We start from the raw sequence: 24,653 nt of genomic DNA, 5'->3' as shown, positions 1-24,653 counted from the left end.
ATGTATCAGTGTCTGCTGATGGTTTCATAAGAATCCAGATGTTGGGTGGAATCAAACATACAGGTGGGAGAATACAGACAATCTGGAACAAAAAACGATTGAAGTAACCCGAAGATAAAAGGGACAGAAGGATGTAGAATTCAAGGCCCCCATCTGCATTATATGGCAATATAGTTGGGGTTAGAAAGATGCTGCAGCAGCAATGTCGGTGAAGCAATAGATTATCTTCTATAAAACAAACACTCCACCCAGTTTGCATGGCTTCATAAAGTCATAGACTCCAAGGGAGTGGGTACAAATTGATTTATTGTGAAATCACGATTCATAATCCAGGAATACTACTTTCAATCTGGCATAAATTAATATAGCTGTATTTTCTCAGTTCTTGGAATAAACATAATACTAAAAAATATAAGCTATGAGAACACTAGGTGGTGCTAATGAATAAGCCATTGCCTTGAATAAGACAGCCCTTAAAACTGCTTGGCCATTACATGCTAATCAAGGTGGCCAACTGAAACATTCACAGCTACCTCCAACAGACAAGAGCCATTTCTCCCTCCCTGGACATTCCACAGATATATACCCCATTTTCCTAGTTTTCAACAGACCTTGCAACCCCTGAGCATGTCTGTCATAGATGCAGGTGAAACGTCAGGAGAGAATGCTTCTGGAACATAGCCATACAGCCCGCAAAACTCACACCATCCCATTGCCTTCTTGTTATATAAACTCCTCATTTTTGAAAACTTTAAAAAAGTAAACTTCCACTAGATATCCCCATCCATTGTACGGGTTTCTAAAATCCACAACAAGTGAAGGTGTCAAGATGGTGGAAGAGCATTAACAGGGACTGACAGATCTGTATTTGGATTTGCTGTCAGCTCCTGCAATTTTTTTTGCCCCACTTATTTGTCCCGCATTTTGACACTGTCTGGAAGCACCCTTAAAACTCTGATTAATTTTGTTTTTAGTTTTAATTGTCTTGTTCCTAAATTGCAACAAATGACAACATATAGAGTTGGGTTGTTGTAGGTTTTTCAGGCTATATGGCCATGGTCTAGAGGCATTCTCTCCTTAATGTTTCAACATTCCTCACCCAGTTCCAACAGACAAGAGTTCTTTCTTCCACCCTGAACATTCCACAGATATAAATCCAATTTTCCTAGTTTTCAACAGATCTCCCAACCTCCGAGGATGCCTGCCATAGATGAAGGTGAAACGTAAGGAGAGAATGCCTCTAGACCATGGCCATATAGCCCGAAAAAACCTACAACAACCCAGTGATTCCGGCCATGAAAGCCTTTGACAAAACATATGGAGTTCTGACATCTTTCAGTGTTTTTCATAAATAGCAAAGTAAGAGCAAATAGAGTGAAGGTAATACAATTTTACTTTCCACCAGCAAAAAGAAAAAAGAAAAAAAGAAAAAAGTATATTCTCTTTACACACATTTGTTTGTTGTTCATGTTTCTGTTCTATTCATAGTTGGAGGAAGGGGCTGACCAATTTTTTTTTCTGAGGGACAACAAACCATAGAAATGGATTGCATGAGGCAGGCTCATAATCAGTTTTGTCTATGTGCCTATATTTGTTTCATCATATCGGTAAAGAGGGATGCCACATTAGGTTCAGACCAATCCCTGAGATCAAAACTGAAGGTCTCTTGTGATAGTATTGTTATGCAATAACAACAACAATAACAACAACAATAACAACTTTAGTTTTGTACCCCACCACAATTTCCCCAAAAGGACTTGGGGCAGCTTACACGGGGACAAGCCATAACAGATATAGATTAAAACACAATGGAATAAAATAAAACATCATAATAACATCAAACAACAACATAAAACAATCAATAGCCTGAAGCAGTGATAAATACTGGACTTGGGGGGTAGGAGCTTGTGCAATATAGCTTCAAGATAAGGGCTGGTGGAAATGCAAGAGCCGATAATAAATTAGTGCTAGAAGATCAATGTCATTTAGAATGCCAGTTCTGTAAGACAGGGAACAGTGATAAAGTGTGGGAGTTGATAGTAAGTTGTAGCTGGGGGCCAATTAATTACCAACCACAGAGGGTAAGAGCTTGATATTCAAATGAACACACACCCCACACCCACCCAAAACATTTACACCTGTTTGGAAATTTACACACAAAAAAATCCTTTCTACAGGGAGTGTTTCCAAATCGGGGTGAAACAAGGAAACAAAGCAAGAGTATTTGGGTTTTTTTTTCTGGTTGGGTGGGAAGCATTTAATCTGGTCTGCTTGCTCCCAGCTAAGAAGTAGATGAACTATCTGAACCCATTTCATATGATAAGCTTGCATGTTTAGTTATAATTAGATGTGATTACTAGGCCTGGGTAACAACGGAAAAATTTGTTTCTAAAATCGATTTGTATTTGGGGTTTTTTTTGTTTCGATATTTAAAATAATTACAAAATTTTCCTTTTAAAAAGTTCGATATTTACGAAATTTCGTAAATGGTAAAAAATTAACGAATCGATTTCCGAAACAATAACGAATCGATTCGTTAATGGCGGACGCAACCGCGAAATACGCTAAAAAACCTCCAAAACCTTCTGAAGCTTCCCTCTCCCTCTGTTGTTGACTGTTGGTGTGATATTATAATTTTTTTTCACTAATTAAACCATAAAACTGGCCCAGACATGCGGAAATAATAATAAAACGACCTCAAAACAATAACGAAACGAATACAATATCAAAATATGAAGCATTTACAAAACGTTTTTGAAAATTCGGTTTTTTTAATAATTGCTCCAGAATGGTTCGTTATCGTTTTGTAATTGAAAAAATTAACGAATTATTAACGAATTACGAATTAACGAAACGAAACCGCCCAGCCCTAGTGATTACTCCATTTCCTCAGAACAATAAAAGGTGCCAGCTGTTAGTACTTACACTGGGCACATGTAGGTTATGTTTGTCAAAACACTTCTGTGTTGCACATTACATCAGAACCAAAGTATTTATCAGACATATTGCTTTCCTTTATTCTTACATGTAAATCAATATAGGTGTTTTGCTCTGCCCTCCTTGTATATTTTCATTATGAGTAATTAATTATACTAGGCCAAGATCCTGTGCAGGGTGGCAGAGCAAATGATTCCACCCAAGTGGAAGTCCATTTTGTCTTCCTTCTCCCCTCTGCAGGACTCGTTATCCTCTTGTGCCCCATAACAGCTATGTAATCACTGAAGTCAACTAAGAAATGCCTGGTAGTTTCAGGATGTGTTGAGTAATTTCAGCTCAGGTAAAATCACAGGTTTGGGTACCCAGCTTATCAAGATCCCAAAGGACTGAATAAGACACACACTAGATGAAGGCAATAGGGCCTGGCGGTTTCGTTCGTTAATTTCGTAATTAGTTAATAATTCATTATTTTTCTTGATAACGAAGCGATAACAAACCATTCAGGAGCAACTACAAAACGAAATGAATTTTTAAAGCTATTTCGTAATTGTTTTGTAATTGTTTCGTTATTATTTCCGTATGTCTGGTGCAAGTTTTATAGTTGTTTCCCTCCCCTCTCCCTGGTTGCAAGCGGTCGGCATTTACCCCACTTCCGGGTCCCTGGCCTCTGCTTAAGTGGATCAAATTCTCCTCTCCTCCTGTCGTCACCTCACCTCGTTCCTCACTCTGGCCTGCGTGCATTGGGCAAAGAGACACAGCAGTGCAGCACTCAGAGACCTGGCTGTTGCCTGCCTAACCTCCTGTCTTCCTGGGCAGGGGTTAAAACTGTTATTATTATTATTATTATTATTATTATTGAGAAGCATTGTCAAACCAGAATAAAGATTTTCCCCCTCCTCTCTCTCTCTCTCTCTCTCCCCCCCCCTCTTTCCTTCTCCGAGGTTAAAACTATTATTATTATTATTATTAAGAATGGATGGCCATCTTTCAGTAGTGCTTTCACTGTGCCTTACATGCATGAAGGCAGAAGGGGGTCTGTTATTATTATTATTATTATTATTATTATTATTATTATTATTGAGAAGCATTGTCAAAGCAGAATAGAGATTTCCCACCTCCTCTCTCTCTCTCTCTTTCCCCCCTCTTTCCTTCTCCGAGGTTAAAACTATTATTATTATTATTATTATTATTATTATTATTATTATTTATTTATTTATTAAGAATGGATGGCCATCTTTCAGTAGTGCTTTCACTGTGCCTTACATGCACGAAGGCAGAAAGTGGTTTGTTATTATTATTATTATTATTATTATTATTGAGAAGCATTGTCAAACCAGAATAGAGATTTCACCCCTCCTCTCTCTCTCTCTTTCCCCCCTCTTTCCTTCTCCAGGTTAAAACTATTATATTTATTATTATTATTATTATTATTATTATTATTATTAAGAATGGATGGCCATCTTTCAGTAGTGCTTTCACTGTGCCTTACATGCACGAAGGCAGAAAGTGGTTTGTTATTATTATTATTATTATTATTATTATTGAGAAGCATTGTCAAACCGGAATAGAGATTTCACCCCTCCTCTCTCTCTCTCTTTCCCCCCTCTTTCCTTCTCCAGGTTAAAACTATTATATTTATTATTATTATTATTAAGAATGGATGGCCATCTTTCAGTAGTGCTTTCACTGTGCCTTACATGCACGAAGGCAGAAAGTGGTTTATTGTTATTATTATTATTATTATTATTATTATTATTATTATTATTGAGAAGCATTGTCAAACCAGAATAGAGATTTCACCCCTCCTCTCTCTCTCTCTTTCCCCCCTCTTTCCTTCTCCAGGTTAAAACTATTATATTTATTATTATTATTATTACTATTATTATTATTAAGAATGGATGGCCATCTTTCAGTAGTGCTTTCACTGTGCCTTACATGCACGAAGGCAGAAAGTGATTTGTTATTATTATTATTATTATTGAGAAGCATTGTCAAACCAGAATAGAGATTTCACCCCTCTTCTCTCTCTCTCTTTCCCCCCTCTTTCCTTCTCCGAGGTTAAAACTATTATTTAAAACTATTATTTTCACGTTGCGCAACCGCGTCCGCCACTTTAACGAATTGATTCGTTAATATTAACGAAATTTCGTAAATATCAAACTTTTTAAAAGGAAAATTTCGGAATTCTTTTAAATATCGAAACGCAAAAAACCCCAAAAAACGAATCGATTTTAGAAACAAATGTTTCCGTTGTTACCCAGGCCTAATATCCAAAAGCTACAAACATGACCATAATCCAAAGTCCTGATACTTGAACTTGACGACAATCCCAGAGGCTTGAAACTTGAAACATAATTTGCAATCCAAACAGAAGGCATGGAACCTAAACAGGTAAACAAGATACAGACCCAAGAACAGAACTCTTAACTCAAAGCTCCCAAGACAGGCAACTTGACCCATGGAAATCCAACATTGATCTCCCTGCCAAACATTGACTCCAATTCCTTAAGACTACTTCCTCTTGCCCATGACATCAATCTTTCTAACACCTGGGTTTACTTTGTTTATCTTTCAGTCTCTGAGAACAACAAATTTGTCTGTTTCATACTATCCCTTCTGAGCTGTAAACGCTGGGTTATTGGTATCCCGCCTTTCTTCCCCACATTCCTTTCAGAGTGAATCCCTGACCGATTCTCATGAGAATCACTGCCTGTTTCCCTGACAGTAGATCTACCCCAAACATTCTAATCATCTCGACAAACACTTTCACTTTCACCCCACAGAAGCACCAAGCTCAAACAGAAAAGCCTTGTTTTCATCCTCAGAGGCTTCAGGCCTTAATTCTGTGTTCCTTATTTTGTGTAGTAGCTTTTTGATATTTCTGTTTCTTTCCATCTCTTCATATCCAATCTATAACCTTCCTCTGTTGAAATTATCCAACCTCAAATTTTTATTTTTCCAAATTCCCATACTTCTTCCTCAACAGCCCTTACATTCCTCCCAGTTCTTAAATCCTTCTGAGATTAGTGTGTGTATTTTGTGCAGTTGTCCTATTTCCCCAAGTATAAAAAATAACAAAAAGCCCTTTCTTCATGTTTGTAGCTCTGTGTCTTGTTCTGTGTGTTTGTTTCCTGATTTTCCTTGCTATTTTTTCTGGCTTGTGCATTTGAAAACCCACATAAGCACCACACATGAGCTAGCTAGTGCAGACAAGCACACATACAAATACATAAAATATTATTATATATACATAATGAGGCATGGGGTGTGTGTGTCCTGGCTCCAGTGGCCACCAAGGTTTCAGAGTGAGAGGGGGAGAGAGAGTAAGAGGTATTGTTTTTGATCCTGCTACCCCAATAAAAATAAACTGCACCTCTCTTGGTGCTGCTACTGCTGCTGTTGAGGTAATGACACAACTGGGAGCCCCTCAATCTGGGATGGTAGTACCCATGAATAGTTAAAGGCTAAGGTGGATGCAGAGCTCGATTTGTCCCTCCAGACAATTGAGGAACTTCTTCAGTATTTGGAAGAGGAGTCTGAGGGGGATTTTCAGATGGAGTCTCCTCAAAGGTCTTCTGCATGTTGGTGTGTGTCCACAGTGGCAGTGGGTGGAATGAGGGATGTGCAGGTGATGAGGCTGCACCTAACTCCTTGTGCCTGGGAGGCCTAGGTCTACCATCTGGGACAAGTTCCAGGTGCTGCTGGAGGAAGAGCGATGACCTGGAACTATCCTACCCTGGACTTCCTTTAAAAAGCTCTTTCTTTCTTTTCTCTTGATTTGCACTGCAGGCCCTGCCTGGAGTGTTGCCTCTTCCTCCTTCATGCATTTCTGCTTTGGGTTTAATGCTTCCTTAAAGCTGTTTCTACTTTCTACTCTAGAGGAAAGATAACTAGGTGGTAGTAGTTTTCTGAGACTGAGGCTGGGATTACTATTAATAATAATAAATATTACTTTTTAGAAGTATTTTCTGAAGGAGAGGAGGGGAGGATCAAAAGAAGCTAAAGGGGAGGCTCTCCAAGCCCCCAAATGTACACGCGCGCACCCCATTCACCCGTCCCACACATTCCCAACTCCCAGTCAGTCCCACTAAATAAAAATAATTAAGAAAATAAAGCAAAATCTAAAAGCTTTCAAGAGAGAGGCCAAGCCAAAAGCCAAGCCAAAAAATACACTGAGGCCAGGATGCAACTGTGAAGCCAAATAGGGGAGGAGGAGCCGTGATTGCCTGCCATGTGGTCCTGTTATGGACGGGAAAATGTAATGGCTGGGCCCTTGCTGTTATGGCCATCTGGCCAAGCCAAACAAGCCAGATTGGCTGAAGGGAACCAAACATTCCAAATCTATGCACAAGCCTACTGAGCACTGTGTTCTGGGAAATGTAATTTAGGGCAGGGCCTTTTGTATTCTTAGCTTCGGGGGGGGGGGGGGGCTTGCCTCCCAAATTGCATTTCTAAGAATGCTGTGTTCTCTCAGTCTTCCACCCAGCTCACCTAGTCCTGCCCCCAGTGCCTCTGCTTATGGCAATCAAATCAAAGAAAACAGGATTTTTTTTGTGAGATGTCCCACAAAGAGTTGATGTTCTGAGCCAGGCCTTTGGATTGGCAAGCCTATTGATAAGAAATAATTTGAAAATATTCATGTCCTGATTTTTATTAATAAGATCTACTGATATCATTGTTATGCAATAACAACAACAACAACTTTATTTTTGTACCCCGCCTCCATCTCCCTGAAAGGTCTTGGGGCGGCTTACATGGGGACAAGCCATAACAGACATAGATTAAAAACACAATGGAATAAAATAAAACATTATAATAACATCAAACAGCAACATAAAACAACCAATAGCTTGAAGCAGTGATAAATACTGAACTTGGGTGGTAGGAGCTTGTGCAATATAGTTTCAAGATAGGGGCTGGTGGAAAAATGCAAGAGCCAATAATAAATTAGGGCCAGAAGGTCAATGTCATTTAGAATGCCAGTTCTGTAGGGCAGGGGACCATGATCAAGTGTGGGAGCTAATTGTAAATTGTAGTTGGGGGACAATTAATTACCAACTAATTAAGCTAATTGTAAATTGTAGTTGGGGCCAATTAATTACCAACTGGCTATGTGCTAGTAGACTGAAGGTGAACCCGGTGAAGACTGAGATTCTCTGGCATGGCCACTCGATTGGTCTAACCCATTTGCTACCCACCTTCAATGGTGCTGCCCTATCTCCTTCGCCTACCGTTAAGAGCTTGGGTGTCGTTTTGGATTCGCAGCTGACAATGGAAGCTCAGGTCGCTGCTGCCAGCAAACAGGCCTTTTTCCACCTACGACAAGCAAGGCAATTGACACCCTACCTATCTGATGAGGCTCTGGCAACAGTCATCCATGCCACGGTCACATCTAGCCTGGACTATTGCAACGCCCTTTATGTTGGTCTTCCAATGTCTACGACCCGAAAGCTCCGTATTGTTCAGAATGTGGCAGCTAGGCTACTCACAAGAACACCCATGAAATGCTATATAACACCAGTGTTGCCTTGTGGAATTCCTTGCCGCCCTACATGAGAGCCATGCGTAGTTGGGGCCTTTTACCCTAGCACTTAAGACTTGGCTTTTTACTAGAGCTTTTGATCTTTGTTAATTTTATCAATATCTGTATGTATGTATTTTTATCCTTTACAATTTTAGCTTGTAAATCGCCTGGAGCATCTTGGATGGAGGGTGATTAATAAGTAATTAAATGATGATGATGATGATGATGATGATGAACCACAAAGGTAAGAGCTTGATACTCAAACAAACATGAACACACACCTACCCACAGCATTTTCACCTGTTTGAAAATTTAGATATTTTTTTTTCTACAGGGAGTGTTTCCAAATCGGCGTGAAACAAGGGTGGGGAGCATTTAATCTGGTCCGCTTGTTCCCAGCTAAGAGGTAGATGAACTATCTGAACTCATTTCATGTGATTATAAGCTTGCGTGTTTAGTTATAATAAGAAGTACATGATGTGATCATTGCATTACCTCAGAACAATAAACGGTGTTACTGGACACATGTAGGTTATGTTTGTCAAAACACTTTGTGGTTGCACATTCGTTTCTAAGAGCCGCCGCAAACTAGGTTCCTGCGGGAGAAAACCTTGCTAGCACGTCCCTGACGTCATGAGCCTGCGCCTCTCTCCCCGCCCCTTTCTCTGCCCCTTTCTCTTTGCCAGCGTGGTTTTTCCTTTGCTAGGGCAGCATTGCCCGCATTTTCTCTCAGTTGAATTCTGCCAACTGAGAGAGTACGCTGGCAATGCTGTCCTAGCAAAGGAAAAACCACTCGTGCATGGAGAAAGGGGCGGAGAAAGGGGCAGAGAGAGAGGCGGAGTCTCGTGACGTCAGGGACGTGCTAGCAAGGTTTTCTCCCGCAGGAACCTAGTTTGCGACGGGTCTTAGAGTAACATCAGAACCAAAGTATTTATTAGACGTATTATTTTCATTTACTGTTGTGTTTAAACCAATATAGGTGTTTTGCTCTGTCCTTCCTTATATATTTTTATGATGCGTAATGATACTAGGCCAAGAACCAGTGCAGGATGGCAGAGCAAAAGATTCCTTCCAAGTAGAGGTCCATTTTGTCTTCCTTCTCCGCTCTGCTGGACTCGTCATACTCTGCTGCCCCATGACAAAGCTATGTAATGACTGCATTCAGCCAAGAAATGCCTGGCTGTGTCTCTTTATTTCAGGGATGTGTTGAGTGATTTCAGCTCCATTAAAATTATGGGTTTGGGGGCCCAGTGTGTCAAGCTCCCAAAGGAAATTTCTTGCTGTTTTGGCACTTTTCTTGTTTAATCATGCTGATGACTTTTGTAGTCTCTAGTTCAGGGACCATACAGGAACTGTGAAGGAATCATAGAATCATAGAGTTAGAGTTGGAAGAGACCTCATGGGCCATCTAGTCCAACCCCCTGCCAAGAAGCAGGAATATTGCATTCAAAGCACCCCTGACAGATGGCCATCCAGCCCCTATTTAAAAGCTTCCAAAGAAGGAGCCTCCACCACACTCCAGGGCAGAGAGTCCTCAATATCCCAAAGGCACCAGATCCTGTTTGATCTTGGAAGCTAAGCATGGTTAGTCTGGCTAGTTTTGGGAAGGGGAGACTGCCAATGAACTGCCTCTAGTATTCCTTGCCTAAAGAAACTCTATGGAGCCAATGAAGTTGCCACAACTGAACACACAGTGTGAAGGCACATACACAGAGAAACCGTTTACTCCCTGAGTTAAACGCAGAGAGGAGAGAAACTGACAAGAAGATGCACATGGTATTCCTATTGCATGAAGTCCTGCTTGAATGCCAGTTGGACTCTGTCATGTGTTAAGGCCCATAGTCTCATTAAACATGGGAGTTCTCATATTCATGCTTACTCAATTTGATTTTTTTATCTGTACATATGTTGCACAAATTCGTCCTATGTTCAGGCTGCCTTTCTTCTAATAAGTATGAGCCACTCATGGCATATCATAATCAATTAAACATATTGCAAACTGCAATGGCTTGTTATGACATATGCCCAAAGGTCATCAGAAGATGACTTGTTTGTTTTTTAAATACCGTGTGTGTGTGTGTGTATAGTTAGTAGGAAAGAACATTGTACCAAGATCTTTCAACTTCTCCTATAGTTGGTTGGAAATCATCATAGAGAAAGAAGGCAAGAGAATGGAGGGGATCCAGATATTTTTGATTATTCTGCTTGTGATTCTTCTGATTCTCTATTTTCTGAAACAGCAGTGGTCACGCCGACATTTTCCACCTGGGCCTCTTGCGCTTCCTCTCATTGGAAGCATATGGAAATTTAACTTTGGAATTGGATATAATTTAGATACACCAATAAAGGTACTTTTTTCTAAATCAATAAGCAATAATATTAATTTGAATAAAATTTATGAAGAACATTGTGATTTTTTTTTCAGTGGTGGTTGTGGACAAAAGAACTGAGTTATAAAACATATATAGGAAAATGATTGATATTGATTGCAGTTGTTTTATATCTACAGCTACTGTTGCATTTTATTGATTTTAACCAATGGGGCTTTTATGATGTTGTGTTGTTGTCATTGCTTTTGTGTTATTGTTCATGAAATTGTTGTATTTTGTGCGTTTGCACCATCGAGTGCTTTGTGAGTCACCCCGAGTCCCTCAGGAGTTGGTGAGATATAAAGTTTTATTTATTATGTATTATTTGATTTTAAAAATCCTGTTTTGTTATTGTAATAATATTCAAGTTTGTCTATCCCTTTTTGCTAACATGGAAATATTGCTTTCTCAAAATATAGATTTAGAATGTGGGCATGCCATGTTGTAGCTATAGCTCAAAAAATTACTTTTTGTAGGTCTGCCTTTTGTTCCAAGGATTTCCCCAGTAGTATAAACAGTGCATGAATGTACAATGAAAATAACTTTTTGTGCGAGCAATAAGACTTCCAGTGAAACAAAAACACATGGGTCAATTCTCTTTTTTTATTTCTTTCCATTTTTCTTCATAGTTATTTTTCAAAAGTTGGGATTTTTGCCATAATAGTTATTCCTAGATATTTTATTTTATTTGTGATTTTCAATCCTGTTATTTAAGTTCTTCTTGTCTCTTTGCAACATTCTTTGCCAAGATCACTGTTTTCTTCTTGTTGATTTGTAAGCCTGATAAATTACCAAATTCTTCAATTTTTAAAATCAATTTTTGTATATTTTCCAATGGTTCTTCTATCATACTTATGAAATCATCTGCAAATGCTCGTATTTTATATGATTATTTTCTAATCTTAGTGCCAATTAATTATTTGTCTTTTCTTATACTGTTTAGTAAAATTTCCAAAGTCATTATGAATAATAAGGGGGATAGAGGACATGCTTTTCTTGTTCCTTTCTTTGTTTTGAAGCTTTTTGCTTCTTGGTTATTTATTACAATTTGGCCTCCTGCTGGTCATAAATTGCCTTTATTGCTTATTGGAGATATCTCATTCACAAATAATTGCTTATTGGAGATATCTCACTCACAAATAATTCTGCTCCTTTATCTCAGCCTGAGTTTTTAAATTATTTTATGTGCATGCGGCCCGCTCACTGTCATTATGTTTGGTTTACTGCTTTTTAAAATATTGTTTATTGTATTCATATGTTTTGTACTTTATTGTGATGTTGTTTATTGTATTGTAATTTGTATCTTATTTTATTGTAATTTGTTGTCTGGGCTTGGCCTCATGTAAGCCGCCCTGAGTCCCCGTTGGGGGAGATGGTGGTGGGGTATAAATAAAGATGATGATGATGATTATTACTAGTCCAACGCTCGGCAGCCATGGTTTTAACAGGAGCGGAGCACAGGGAGCATACAACCCCCCTGTTGCGCCAACTCCACTGGCTACCAATCTGCTACCGGGCTGAATTCAAAGTGCTGGCGTTGGCCTTTAAAGCCCTAAACGGTTCCGGCCCTAGCTACCTATCCGACCGCATCTCTGCCTATGAACCCACCAGGACTTTGAGATCTTCCGGGGAGACCCTGCTCTCGATCCCGCCTGCTTCTCAAGCTCGGCTGGCAGGGACGAGAGATAGGGCCTTCTCGGTGGTGGCTCCTCGGCTGTGGAACGCCCTTCCTACGGACATTAGACTAGCACCATCTCTAATGGTATTCCGCAAAAAGGTGAAGACCTGGATGTTTGTGCAGGCGTTTGAGTAATTTAGTGCAATCTGGTAATGGAACATAGGAATGGAACAATGGACGACGAACCTGGACTACGCTTGGATGATGAGAAGATTGGGTACGGTTGTTTTTTGTAATAATTGTGCATTGTAATTGCTTATTGGTAATTTATGGATAATGTGTTAAGTCAATTGTTATATGTTGTATGGAACCACTGCTGTTTCTACTGTTTTTACTGTTTGTGAACCGCCGTGAGTCGCCTTCGGGCTTGAGATACAGCGGTATATAAGCAAAGTAAATAAATAAATAAATAAATAATTATTATTAGTATTATTATCATTATTATTATTATAACTCTCAGAATCTTGTAGGCAGTAGAGACATTGTGTGTTATCACTAAGTCCAAAATGTAACTTTTCTCAGTTCTCATTTTTGTTCCAAAGATTTCCCCAGTGGTACCAACAGTGCATAAATGTAAAAGGAACAGAGTACTTTTGTGCATGCAGTGAGATGTCTTCTCTTCCTCAGCTACATATAGTCTTCAATGTTCAGTGTAACTGATGACATGAAAGGAACCAGGGTGAAAAAACTTCATTAACAAAAATTATTTCATAAACACCACATGTGATAAAATTAGGAATGTAGGTGAGGAGTAGGATGTAATCAAGAATAGAAGGGTACATTCCTTTCACTATCACTATTTGGCCTTGACTGTTCAACTTCGGCCTCTTTCTCTGCCTACACTGAAGCATCTTTGCCTTGTGAACTAACTATTCCAAAATCCTCAGGTTCACTCTGGCTAACTGTACTCTCTTGACCATCAACTCCATTCACAAACCCCTGAGAGTCAGCAGAAACCTGATCATTTAACTCAGACATTGGAACCTCTGCAGACTCGTGATCATTCTCCTTAGAAGCCTGAGGCAAAGAGACAATCACAAGCTGAGCCCCTACAACTGTACTCTTGATTATGGATGAATTATAACTTTCATCATTCTCTGCCACTTCCCTCAAACCACACCAACACTTAAAGTTGGTTGTGATGTATATGCGTGCCATGTTTGGTCCAGACAGAGAGACATGTTTTGACTTATATATATGGATGGCTTTTCATGGGCATCATACTACTTCTTCAGGTACACTTGTGAAGAAAATGACTTGATAAGGTTTCTAAAAATAACTTTGCCAATTTTAGGAAATGACCCAAAGCACATCTAATGACCACTCAATGGGGATTGGCAGAAAAGCACAACTGAGCTTTTGCTGAGGAAATTGTAGTACAATTTTAGTGTTGATAAAAAGAAACACTTTTCAAAAAGCCTGCCACAGATGCATTGCAAAAGAGTAGTGACGCTATGTGATCAACCCCAACTGAAGGCACTACGTTTATGATGTAAGTAGAAGTAGAGATGGTTTCATGAGACTAAAGAGAATGGGAGAAGGCCAGTTTTCAACAAAATCTAAACAGAAATAGGGAGCGGGGGAGATACTATTTATTTATTTAGCAGATTTCTGTGCAGCCTTTCTCCAGGTGCACTTAAGGTGGCTCACATCATCTTAAAATATACATCATTTTTATGTATAAGAAAGCTATATATTAAATAAATATTATTTAACACACACACACACACACATATATATACATACATCATAACATAAAACCAGAACTAAAAACAAATAATAAAAGTTTCAAGAATGTTCCATAGCATCATCCATATTATAAACAGCAAAGTTAAAAACAGTTTAAAATTCCCCAAATGATCATAAAGTGCTTAGTTAAAAGCTATTTCAAACAAGAAAGTCTTCGCACCTTTTCTGAATGACACCAGGGTAGGAGCTGATCTGACTTCTTCCAGCCAGGAACATCGGAAGTGATGGATCTGAATATGGTTACTATCACTATATTGGCCTGAAATCATTGCTTCATTTGATTGTAACTGTTCTTTTTCTTCTTGCATTGATCCAAACGGCAGCTGGCAGAACAACATGGAGACATTTTTACTTTGTGGATGGGACATATGCCAGTTGTGTTTTTGTCTGGATTCGAAGCTGTGAAAGAAGTGTTGATCGATCATTCGGAAGAATTATCAGAGCGGCCACAGACTCCGTTTCTTGTAACTGTAGGAAAAGGAAAAGGTAAGTTGTGAAATGCTGTACTAGATCTTTCTCCAGAGAAACAATATGAGGACAAATGATCCTTTGGGGAAAGTTGTTGTTGGTTGGAAATTACACTCAGAAAGTCACTTATGAAAATAGCAACTATATTGTGTCTTTCAGTGGTATAGCTTTTGAGCATTGAACTATGACTCTGGAGACCAGGGTTCACATCCCCATTCAGCCACAGAAACTCATTGAGTTACCTTGAGATAGTCACAGGTCCCATGGATATTTTATAATGTAATGTTTTAATCAATGTTTAACTTGTGTTATTTTGTGATGTTGTGTTCTGTTGGCATTGAATTCTTGCCAATTGTAAGCCACCTTGAGTCCCCCTTCGAGGGTTGAAAAGGAGGGGTACAGATGTTTGAAATAATAATAATCATCATCATCATCATCATCATCATCTACACTGTTATATAATGCAATTTGAACTGCCTTATATGGTCAGTGTAGACTCATATAATGCAGATTTAACTGCATTAAACTGGATTATGAGGCTGCATTCTGAAACAGTCTTGGAACCCCAGAAGAAGGCAATGGCAAACATACAAGTCAAAAGCACTAAGCAGGAAATAAAGCAAAGATAAATCCATAGCACAGTCACAGCTAGGCCATACCATGCTACGTTGGTGTTGCATGCCATGCCATGTTGGTGTTGCAAACTGAGATAAGAAAATTTCTTCATGTTGAATATGAGATCTACACTTTACTTTGTACTTACAAATTTGTATGTAGACTTTTTAAGTCAGATGAGTGGCTGTAAAACACTTTCCCTTTGGAAGCTGAATGGGGAAACTTTAGTCTGGCTTTCCCCCACCTCATCCCACAGGGGGAAGCATCTGCTGCGGGAAGCATCTGGCTTCCCCTTGTTGACTCCAATTGAACACGGGAAGCTTCCCATGTTTTTACCACAGCGGCATGCACCGGATCCTCTATTGTTTTACAATGGAGTCCCACAAGAAGTAGTCATGGAATGGGAGTTGGCAGGTTCCATTGTAAAATGATATAGGAACCGCTTTACACCACTGTTTGATGAGGTCATGTGTCAGACCTTCCTGTCTGGGTACATAAATCTTAGAAAAAGAAATTCTAGGTTCCCCCAACCCCTCCCCCCCCCAAAAAAACCCAACAACAACGCAACCTGCCTTTGCTCTCCAATCTCAAGAAACAGCTTGCCTTTATTTTCTCCCCCTGCTCCTCCACAGGCTCCATTGAGTTTGTAGGGGGAGAGGAGGCAAGGGACATAGCTGCTGTAGGGGACTCTGGCCTCTGAGTTTCCCAGAAACAGGGGTCTGTGGTAAAAGATCCTGGAAGAAAATCCTCTGCCTTTATTATCTCTCTTTTCCTGGATGCTACTGGAGTTGGGAAGAGAGGAGCAAACTCCTTCCAGGCTATGAGAAAGAAGGAATTTAAAAAACACTGATTATTTTATTTTTAATTAAAATATGAGGGGTTGTTTTTGCATATTGTATATCATCTGACTCTGCGAAGTACTTACTAAAAGTTGTCTTTTAACAAAATTCCAACATTACTAACCACTACCTATTATCGAAAGCTTTCTCAGCATCCCAAAAGATCAAAGCTATTTCTCAAATTATCTAGGACATCAAATATATCCAATTCACATTCTGTATTATCTCATTACAGTTGTTTTGGGAAAAATATACATTGGTGGAGATGATGGTTCAAGGCTGCATGTGTGTGGGGTGTGTGTGTGTGTGTAGTAGTAGTTTGGGTATTCTAGGGTGGCAGCCTAGCCTTATTTGACCTGAATTTTGTAATAATTGCATATTGATTCCTTCCACCCTCAGGTATTGCATTTTCAAATGGACACACCTGGGAGCAGCAGAGGCGGTTTGGCCTAGTTACGCTGCGGAAACTGGGAGTGGGGAAAAAAAGCATGGAGGGCCAAATAGAAGAGGAATCTCGACAGCTTGTAGAGGTTTTTGCATGTGAAAAAGGTAAGTCATATTAGGAGATTTTTTTCATGTCAGGGGCAACTAGAAAAACTGCAAGTCACTTCTAGTGTGAGAGAACTGGCCGTCTGCAAGGACGTTGCCCAGGGGATGCTCGGATGTTTTGATATTTTACCATTCTTGTGGGATGCTTCTCTCATGTCCCCGCACGGGGAGCTGGAGCTGGCAGAGCGAGCTCATCCGCACTCTCTCCAGATTTGAACCTCTGACCTCTCAATCTTCAGTCCTGCTGGCACAAGGGTTTAATTCATTGCACCACCAGGGACTCCTATATTAGGAAATGATGCTACCATGTGTCAAAGAACAATAGAGTTTATGTGGTCTCTATTGTTCTTTGATGTAGAATTTGTCATATGTTTGTTGATTTCTAATATAAACATAAGTGAACAAAATCCCAATTGATCCTTCCTTCAATGGAAAATTTAATTCAGGGTATTAAGCGTTTGCCCGACATTAATAGAATTTGATTTGCAGGGCAGCCATTTGATCCTGCATTGCCCATCATGAATTCAGTCTCCAATGTGATATGTGCCATGACTTTTGGATACCGGTTTTCCCTTGAAGATGAAACTTTCAAGAAACTGATTGATGCCATTACACATTGTTTAAAATTTATAGGAAGTCTCTTTTATTTCGTAAGTATTTTTTCTTTCATTTCCATTCAACCAGATAGATTTTTCCAACACTTCTAAGTAACTAGGAACATTTGAAATAACAATTACAATAGTGTTTTGAGTGTAGGATTTGGTCAAGGAAAAATCATAAGCTGCATTATCTAATCTAAGAATGACAAAACTACATTATTGACATGATATGAAGCAACGTTCACAAAGAAACCTAGAAATTAGAAACTGGTATGGACAATCCTAACCTTGTTGTTCAATTATATAATCTCATAAAAATTCAGGATCTTGTATAGTTCTTCCGTAACTGCCTTCCCGAGTCTTAGGACATACCTTGAACTGTGGTTTTCCTTACAAGGGAACCAGATGCACCAAGCTCACCTGGCCTTGACCCACACTACTTGAAGTCTCTGGATAATCCAGAAGATCTGGATTATCCAGTGGCTTTTGCACCAGCTAATCAACTGAACCACTTCCACTTTGAAAACAGATAAACTGAGATGGCATTTGCCTTGCCTCCCTTAACTGTCCTTAGCAGTGCTTGAAAGACACCAAAATGGCACCTGACAATCCTCCGCACCTGGAATGGTGAAATCCAGCACACCAGGGAGATTGGAGAGGAAAGAGGACAGAGGGATTCCTCTGACACTGCTGTCAATTAGAGAGGGACAAGATTTGAGTAATGGCTTGAGTGGCAGCGAACATATTTTACCACCACTGACCTATGCAGCCCCTATATAGCCAATAAATTTTCTTACCCTGAAGCAACTTGTGTGTTTCGAAGATGCTTTAGCTGATGGACTGAATTGTATTGCCTCTGCTCTAGTAATGGTAGGCTTTTGCTTTTGTCTTTGTTGTAGCTATATGAAATGTTCCCATGGCTCATGAGGCATCTTCCAGGGCCTCACAACGAGGCATTTCGTGCCATGGAGACGGTATTTTCATTAGTAAAGAAAGAAATAGAGAAACATAAGGAGCAAAAGTCATTTCAGGAGCCACGGGATTTCATCGATTTCTACCTGCTTGAAACAGAGAAAGTAAGTAGCTGCTTTGTATCCAATTATATCAATTTCAAGAAATGCAATGGCACCTTGGTATCGGCTGTGGTATGATTACAGGATCCCCATGGATACCAAAATCTGTGAATTTCCAAATTCCATTCTGTATGTGTGTATAGGTAAAATCAGGATCTGCTTTTTAGATGTTCTTTATTATTTTCAAGCTGTGGATGGCTGAATTCATGGATGCAGAATCTGTGGATATGGAGACCTGGCAACAGGCATGTAGCTGGGGGAGGGCTTGGGGGGCTTCAGCCCCCCCCCCCCGAAATTCTCATGGTGGTTCGCGAAAAGGCCTTACTGGTGCATTATTTAAACTGTTATGTTTATTAATATCATGATTTGATCACCATACTCAATATATCCCATATGCATGGGGGTATTGGGGTAATGATACAAAAGGTTTGCTAGGCTAGACCCTCTTTCACTCAGACTCAGCCCCCCCCCCGAAACTCAGCCCCCCCGAAACCCCCCCTGAAATTTTTTTAGCCCCCCCCCCCCCCCCCCGAAACGAAATCCTGGCTACGGGCCTGCCTGGCAAAGATGGTTGACTGCACAGTTCTCCTCTGATAAGCTCATAGGGAAGGAACTCATCACCTGTTCTGACATATTTTGTTCTAGTGGTGGCCTTCTTTCAGATAGGGAAGAAGAGGGGATTTTTTTTTTGTGAAGATCCAGTTTTTTCCTCTGATAGCTTGCTAAGGCGTTTGCTAGTGCTCCCTCTGGTGCTAGTGTTTCCTCTAGGGCTAGCTTTTAACTCAAGATGCTGTTCATAAGTGAAAGCAAAACCCGGGCCAAGTGATGCCTCTTAACACAAAACACTCTTAAGTTGGGATGCTCTTAAGTTGAGGTTCCACTGTATCACTTTGGTAAAGCTGCCTGGGAGACAATTCAGGCAAACCAGAACTTGGTGAAACCAAAATTCAGAATTCAGAAACAGGCAGCAAGGTTGGAGAAAACCCTTCATGAAGCTTCAGCAAATAGGTTGACAAGATTTATTAACAGGTCTGCTTTGAGGTCACATACAAAAACGTTCAAAGAAAAGCAGTGGCTAAATTTGTAAGATAGCAAATTCATGACTGAGCTATTTTGCGGGGGCCTGCTTGTGGAAACAGTGGTATACATAAAAAGTGAAGAGAATAAGAAGAGGAGGACCTTCGGGATGAACCGCTTCCGGATGACAATCCATCTGTCACACAGAAAAGTCTTTGATAATGCCTAACAAACATTTGCCAACTTACCGAGATTGAGAAATTGATTAGTCTGATAGAGAAGGAATAGAGGATGAAGCAACAGCACCCCCTGTGGCTGGACTCGAGCCCACAGCACCAAAACAGCTGGATTGAGTCAAAACAACACACGTCCTTCTGTTGCATGTATGTGTATTTTGATCCGCCATGAATGTTTGCCGTGTATGTGTATTGTGATCCACCCTAAGTCACCTTTGGAGTGAGAAGGGCGGAATATAAATAAAGTGTTGTTGTTGTTGTTGTTTATTATTATTATTTGTAATTTAGGAGAGCTTGGGAATTTACTGAATAATATTTTCCAACATTTGGGGAGAACCACTATTTTGGGATGTATGAGTTTGTAGTAGTATGTTATTAAAGGTAGAAGCGTGACTATACAATGTTTCTTAAAAGGAGTGGACTAGTTCAAATAAAAAAACAGCAAAAAGAGTGAGAGATCTACAGATTAATCTGTATTTTTGTTAGTTCATCTAGTTTTAGTATATATGCTAAGTATTTATGTCCATATATTTATTTTTTCTATTTTTGTTTTGTTGGGTGTAATTTTTGGTAAGTTTAAAATAGATTGGTAGGGTTTGTTTTTTAAAACAAAAATGTATAACTTTATAATGTGTTTGCCAACTTTATTACAGTTGTATTATGTTTTTTTCTCTTTTCTATCAATATAAATTAATAGCAAAAAAAAAGATTCTATGGATATGGAGAGCCAACTGAAATTACATTCTCTCCTCTTTGTGCTTTTTCCTGCATATGGCAGGGGGTTGGATTAGATGTCCCATATGGTTTCTTTCAACTCAATGATACTATGATTCCCTGCTCTTTCTGAACACAGTCCGTCCTCCACTTTTGTGGTGGGAAATGGCACAGCTGTGAATATCACTGGGAGAGGGGGCCCAGGGAGGCAACCGGCCATGCTTCCAGAGGATTCTTTTGCCCTCCAGTTGTCATCTATACTATATTTTTTAAACACCTTTCCCATATATTACCCACATTAAATGTAAAGGATACTTAATTATCTTATGATTTTTAAAAATATTATGTTGTCCTTATAGCAATTCTGTGATACGGATCAGGGCTTCTTAACCTTTCTTTTTTCAATATGCAACCCTGTTTTACCTGAGACATTCTTTTGTGACCCCAAGCATCTAAAGGAAGGAGGTTTGGGTGAAGGGAAGAGAGGCATGTGTGCATGCAGGGGAAAGAGAGGGGAGGGAGAGGCAAACAGTGAGCTACATGAACTCATAGGAGAGAAGGGAAGGTGACCTCAACAGAATCATAGAATCATAGAGTTGGAAGAGGCCTCATGGGCCATCCAGTCCAACCCCCTGCCAAGAAGCAGCAATATTGCATTCAAATCACCCCTGACAGATGGCCATCCAGCCTCTGTTTAAAAGCTTCCAAAGAAGGAGCCTCCACCACACTCCGGGGCAGAGAGTTCCACTGCTGAACGGCTCTCACAGTCAGGAAGTTCTTCCTCATGTTCAGATGGAATCTCCTCTCTTGTATTTTGAAGCCATTGTTCCATTGCACCCTAGTCTCCAGGGTAGCAGAAAACAAGCTTGCTCCCTCCTCCCTGTGGCTTCCTCTAACATATTTATACATGGTTATCATGTCTCCTCTGAGTCTTCTCTCTTTCTCTCCTTCCTCCTCTAATTTTAATTATTGTCTAAGAAATCTAAAAAAAACAATTTAATCTCTTAGTAAGTTAGTATTGTATAGACAAAACGTATCACTGTGTATCACTATAACTTAACACTATCATTCTTTCTCTTTCTTAACACTACACAAATCAGAGCCCCAAGCTGTAGTATCACGGACTGCCTCCAGTCATCATCTCTCTTTTTTCACTCTTGTTCCTTATTTCAGAGGAAGAAATTAGCCAAACCACCTTTCAGTACTCCTTGCCTTTTAAAATCCTGTGAAATTCATGAGGTTGCCATAAATCAATAGGCAACTTGAAGGCACATGCACACACATAACAAAGGCAGCCTTGAAGAGAAGCTTTGTAGTTAATAATAACTCATACTTCATCTTTCATATTGTCACCATCAGAGGAGGAATGACCCTACTTCAACATATGATGAAGAGAACCTGGTTCAGGATATCCGTGACTTGTTTTTTGCTGGAACAGAAGCAACTACAATTTCTCTGAAATGGGCAATCCTCCTTCTGGCAAATCATCCAGATATTCAAGGTAAGAGAGATCTCTGTGCAGCAAGAACAAAATCCTGCTGTGTCAGCAGTAACTTTTTAAGTAAAGGTAAAGGTTTCCCCTTTACATTAAGTCTACTGAAGTCTGACTCTGGGGGCAGGTGCTCATCTCCATTTTTATGCTGAAGTCGGCATTTTCTGTAGATGCCTCCTAAATTATGCGGCCAGCATGACTGCATGGAGCAGTGTTACTTTCCCGCTGAAGCAGTACATATTGATCTATTCACATTTGCATGTTTTCGAACTGCTTGGCTGGCAGAAGCTGGGGCTAACAAAGGGAGCTCATTCCGCTCTGCTGATTTGAACCATCGACCTTTCGGTCAGCAAGTTCAACCCACTGCACCATTGCGGCCCCATCTTTTTAACAATGTGCTAAATCAAAGAAGAAAGAAAATCAGTCCGATTTCTATTCTTTCTATAAATTGGTAGATATTTATGATAAACTCAGGAGGGCCTTCTCTCTGTCCCACCCACACGCTCAAGCACATTTGATAGGAACATGAGGGCCTTTTATGTAGCTACTCCCAGAACATGGAACTTCCTACCAAGAGAGACTGACCAGGATGCCCCCATCCTCACTGGCCTCCTTTTATTTCCATATTTTCCTACAGATAAAGTCTACAAGGAAATAGAAGATGTTTTGAGTTCCTCTTTTTTCTGCTATCAAGATCTAAAGAAGCTCCCATATACAAATGCTGTGCTTCATGAGATCCTGCGTTCAAAATATCCCTCCCTATTTGGAGTCCCAAGACAAACTGCCACAGATGTGAAGATAAGAGGTTTTCTCATCCCTAAGGTAGGATGTAGATATGCATGTCTATTTCCCAATGACAAGGATGCCTTATTGAAGATTTTGAGAGATTTACCCACATAAGACATAGCCAGCATGGAGTAGTGGTTTGGACACTGGATTTGGGGCTCATCTAAATTGATCACTCAATGTGGATTGAAGGCAACTAAAAATGTGGTATCCAAGAGTGAATAACAATGCCCTTTGAAGCCTTAAATAGGGTTAAGCAAAATAGTGGGATTTTCCAAAATAGGCCTCATAAAGCATTTCTGCACATGTGGGTGTTAACCACGTGCTCTGCACGCACACAGTGGTGTGCCGTCGCGCCTGGGGGCTATAACTCTTAGTGAAAGAGCCATGGACATGACATCTTTCCCCCAGGGGATTGCTTCTTGCCCTCCTTTAGGAAACTGGAACTCTCAAAGACCCAAAACATTGTAGATAACTCAAAATAAGTTTTATTGTTCACAAAGAGTTATCTCTTTAAGACAATAAGCTGGAAGCTTCAAAGGGGTGACCAGGTTTAGAGTCATCCATAATTTTGTGCTATTTATTGCACATTAAGGCGTCAAGCAGGCATATTGGGAGAGTAGGCATGTGGGTGCACAATCTCAGTCTTTATTTGAAGTGTGGTGTTGAACAACAATCTTATAATTAGATGGGTATTTGCTATCCATGCATGATGAAGGATATTAGCGATTGCAAGAAACAAAACAAAAACAAACCTTAGTTGGGTTAAGATAAGTGATCAGACAGCCCATTCTCATGAAATCTTAATTTCTAAGAGAGACACATATGTGCTTGTTTGTCTGATATTTGTTTCTGTCTTTCAGGGGACAACCATTATTCCAGATGTACGCTCTGCTCTTCTTGATTCTAAGCACTGGGAGTCTCCTAAAGAGTTCAATCCAAAACATTTTTTGGACCAGGATGGATATTTTGTTGCTAGAGAAGAGTATCTGGCATTTGGTGCAGGTAAAAGTAGTTCATAGCAGCTTGTGATTTATTGGTGTTTTCTTCTGAGGAGTTTCCATGATAAGATCTGCTTCAGCCTCCGACCTTCATGAGTCAGTGCAGTTGCTGCTCTGGAGCCACATATCCATCAAGGCAACAACATATTTGTTGTAATTATGGTGCAATTAAGAACTATAAACTGATACACAATGTGCAGTTGTGGGAGACCAGGGATTTTCTGCCAATAACTCCTAATGAAATCCATGAGAGGCAATAGGAAAAAAAATGGAAAGACATGGGTGATTGATGTTGGTATGGCTGAAGAGGTTATTCTACCATTTCAGTTTGCTTTCTTTTTCTTTGATAATTATGAAAAGTTACCCTTCCCACTTTTGTTCCTCACTATTTTCTTTCTGGTAGGTAGTAATACCAAAATGTTTCTGCTGTTCTCTTCTTAATGAAAACTGTTTATTTATTTCCATTTAAAGCACTTATTTCTTATTCAATCCAGGAAGAAAACAAAAGAAAGAGGTAGAAATGATTGCAAGGCATACACTCCTGAAAGACGCCCTTGCAACCTTTGTTTGCAATTGCCCAGTGATGAGGAGTTCACCAACTTTCAATGTGGTCCATTCCAATTTAGTTCACATTTTCAAACAAAAAGTTATTTCCAATGCTTCTTTTGTAATTTGAATCTGATGGGTTATTTTAAGAGGGTGGAGTAGACCATGGTTTACCAATCCATAGTCCAGTTTTCAATCCATCCCTGTTTGCTTAATGGGATAGATACTCACTTTTTGCCTTTGTTTCCCCTGCAGGGGCTCGGGTGTGTTTGGGGGAGCATCTGGCAAGGATGGAGTTCTTCATCTTCTTGGTCAACCTGCTGAGGGCCTTCCATTTCCAGTTGCCTCCAGGAGTCAAAGAACTCAATGAAGATCCTGAAGTAGGATTCATAACACCACCCCATCCTTATAAAGTGTGTGCTCTTCCTCGCTGTAGTTCATCATAGGACATACAAAAATAA

The 24,653-nt window shown here is 39.9% G+C and overlaps 1 pseudogene; it reads left to right on the top strand.

Annotated features, from left to right (window-relative positions):
* Positions 1-202: 202 nt before the first annotated feature.
* LOC132770432 (cytochrome P450 2J4-like) lies at positions 203-24,653 on the top strand (annotated as a pseudogene).

This window comes from Anolis sagrei, chromosome 3 (genome assembly GCF_037176765.1).
Source record: "Anolis sagrei isolate rAnoSag1 chromosome 3, rAnoSag1.mat, whole genome shotgun sequence".
In the NCBI taxonomy this organism is placed as follows: domain Eukaryota; kingdom Metazoa; phylum Chordata; class Lepidosauria; order Squamata; family Dactyloidae; genus Anolis; species Anolis sagrei.
Note: the sequence above shows the minus strand (reverse complement) of the source record. Positions and strands in the feature narration are given on the sequence as shown.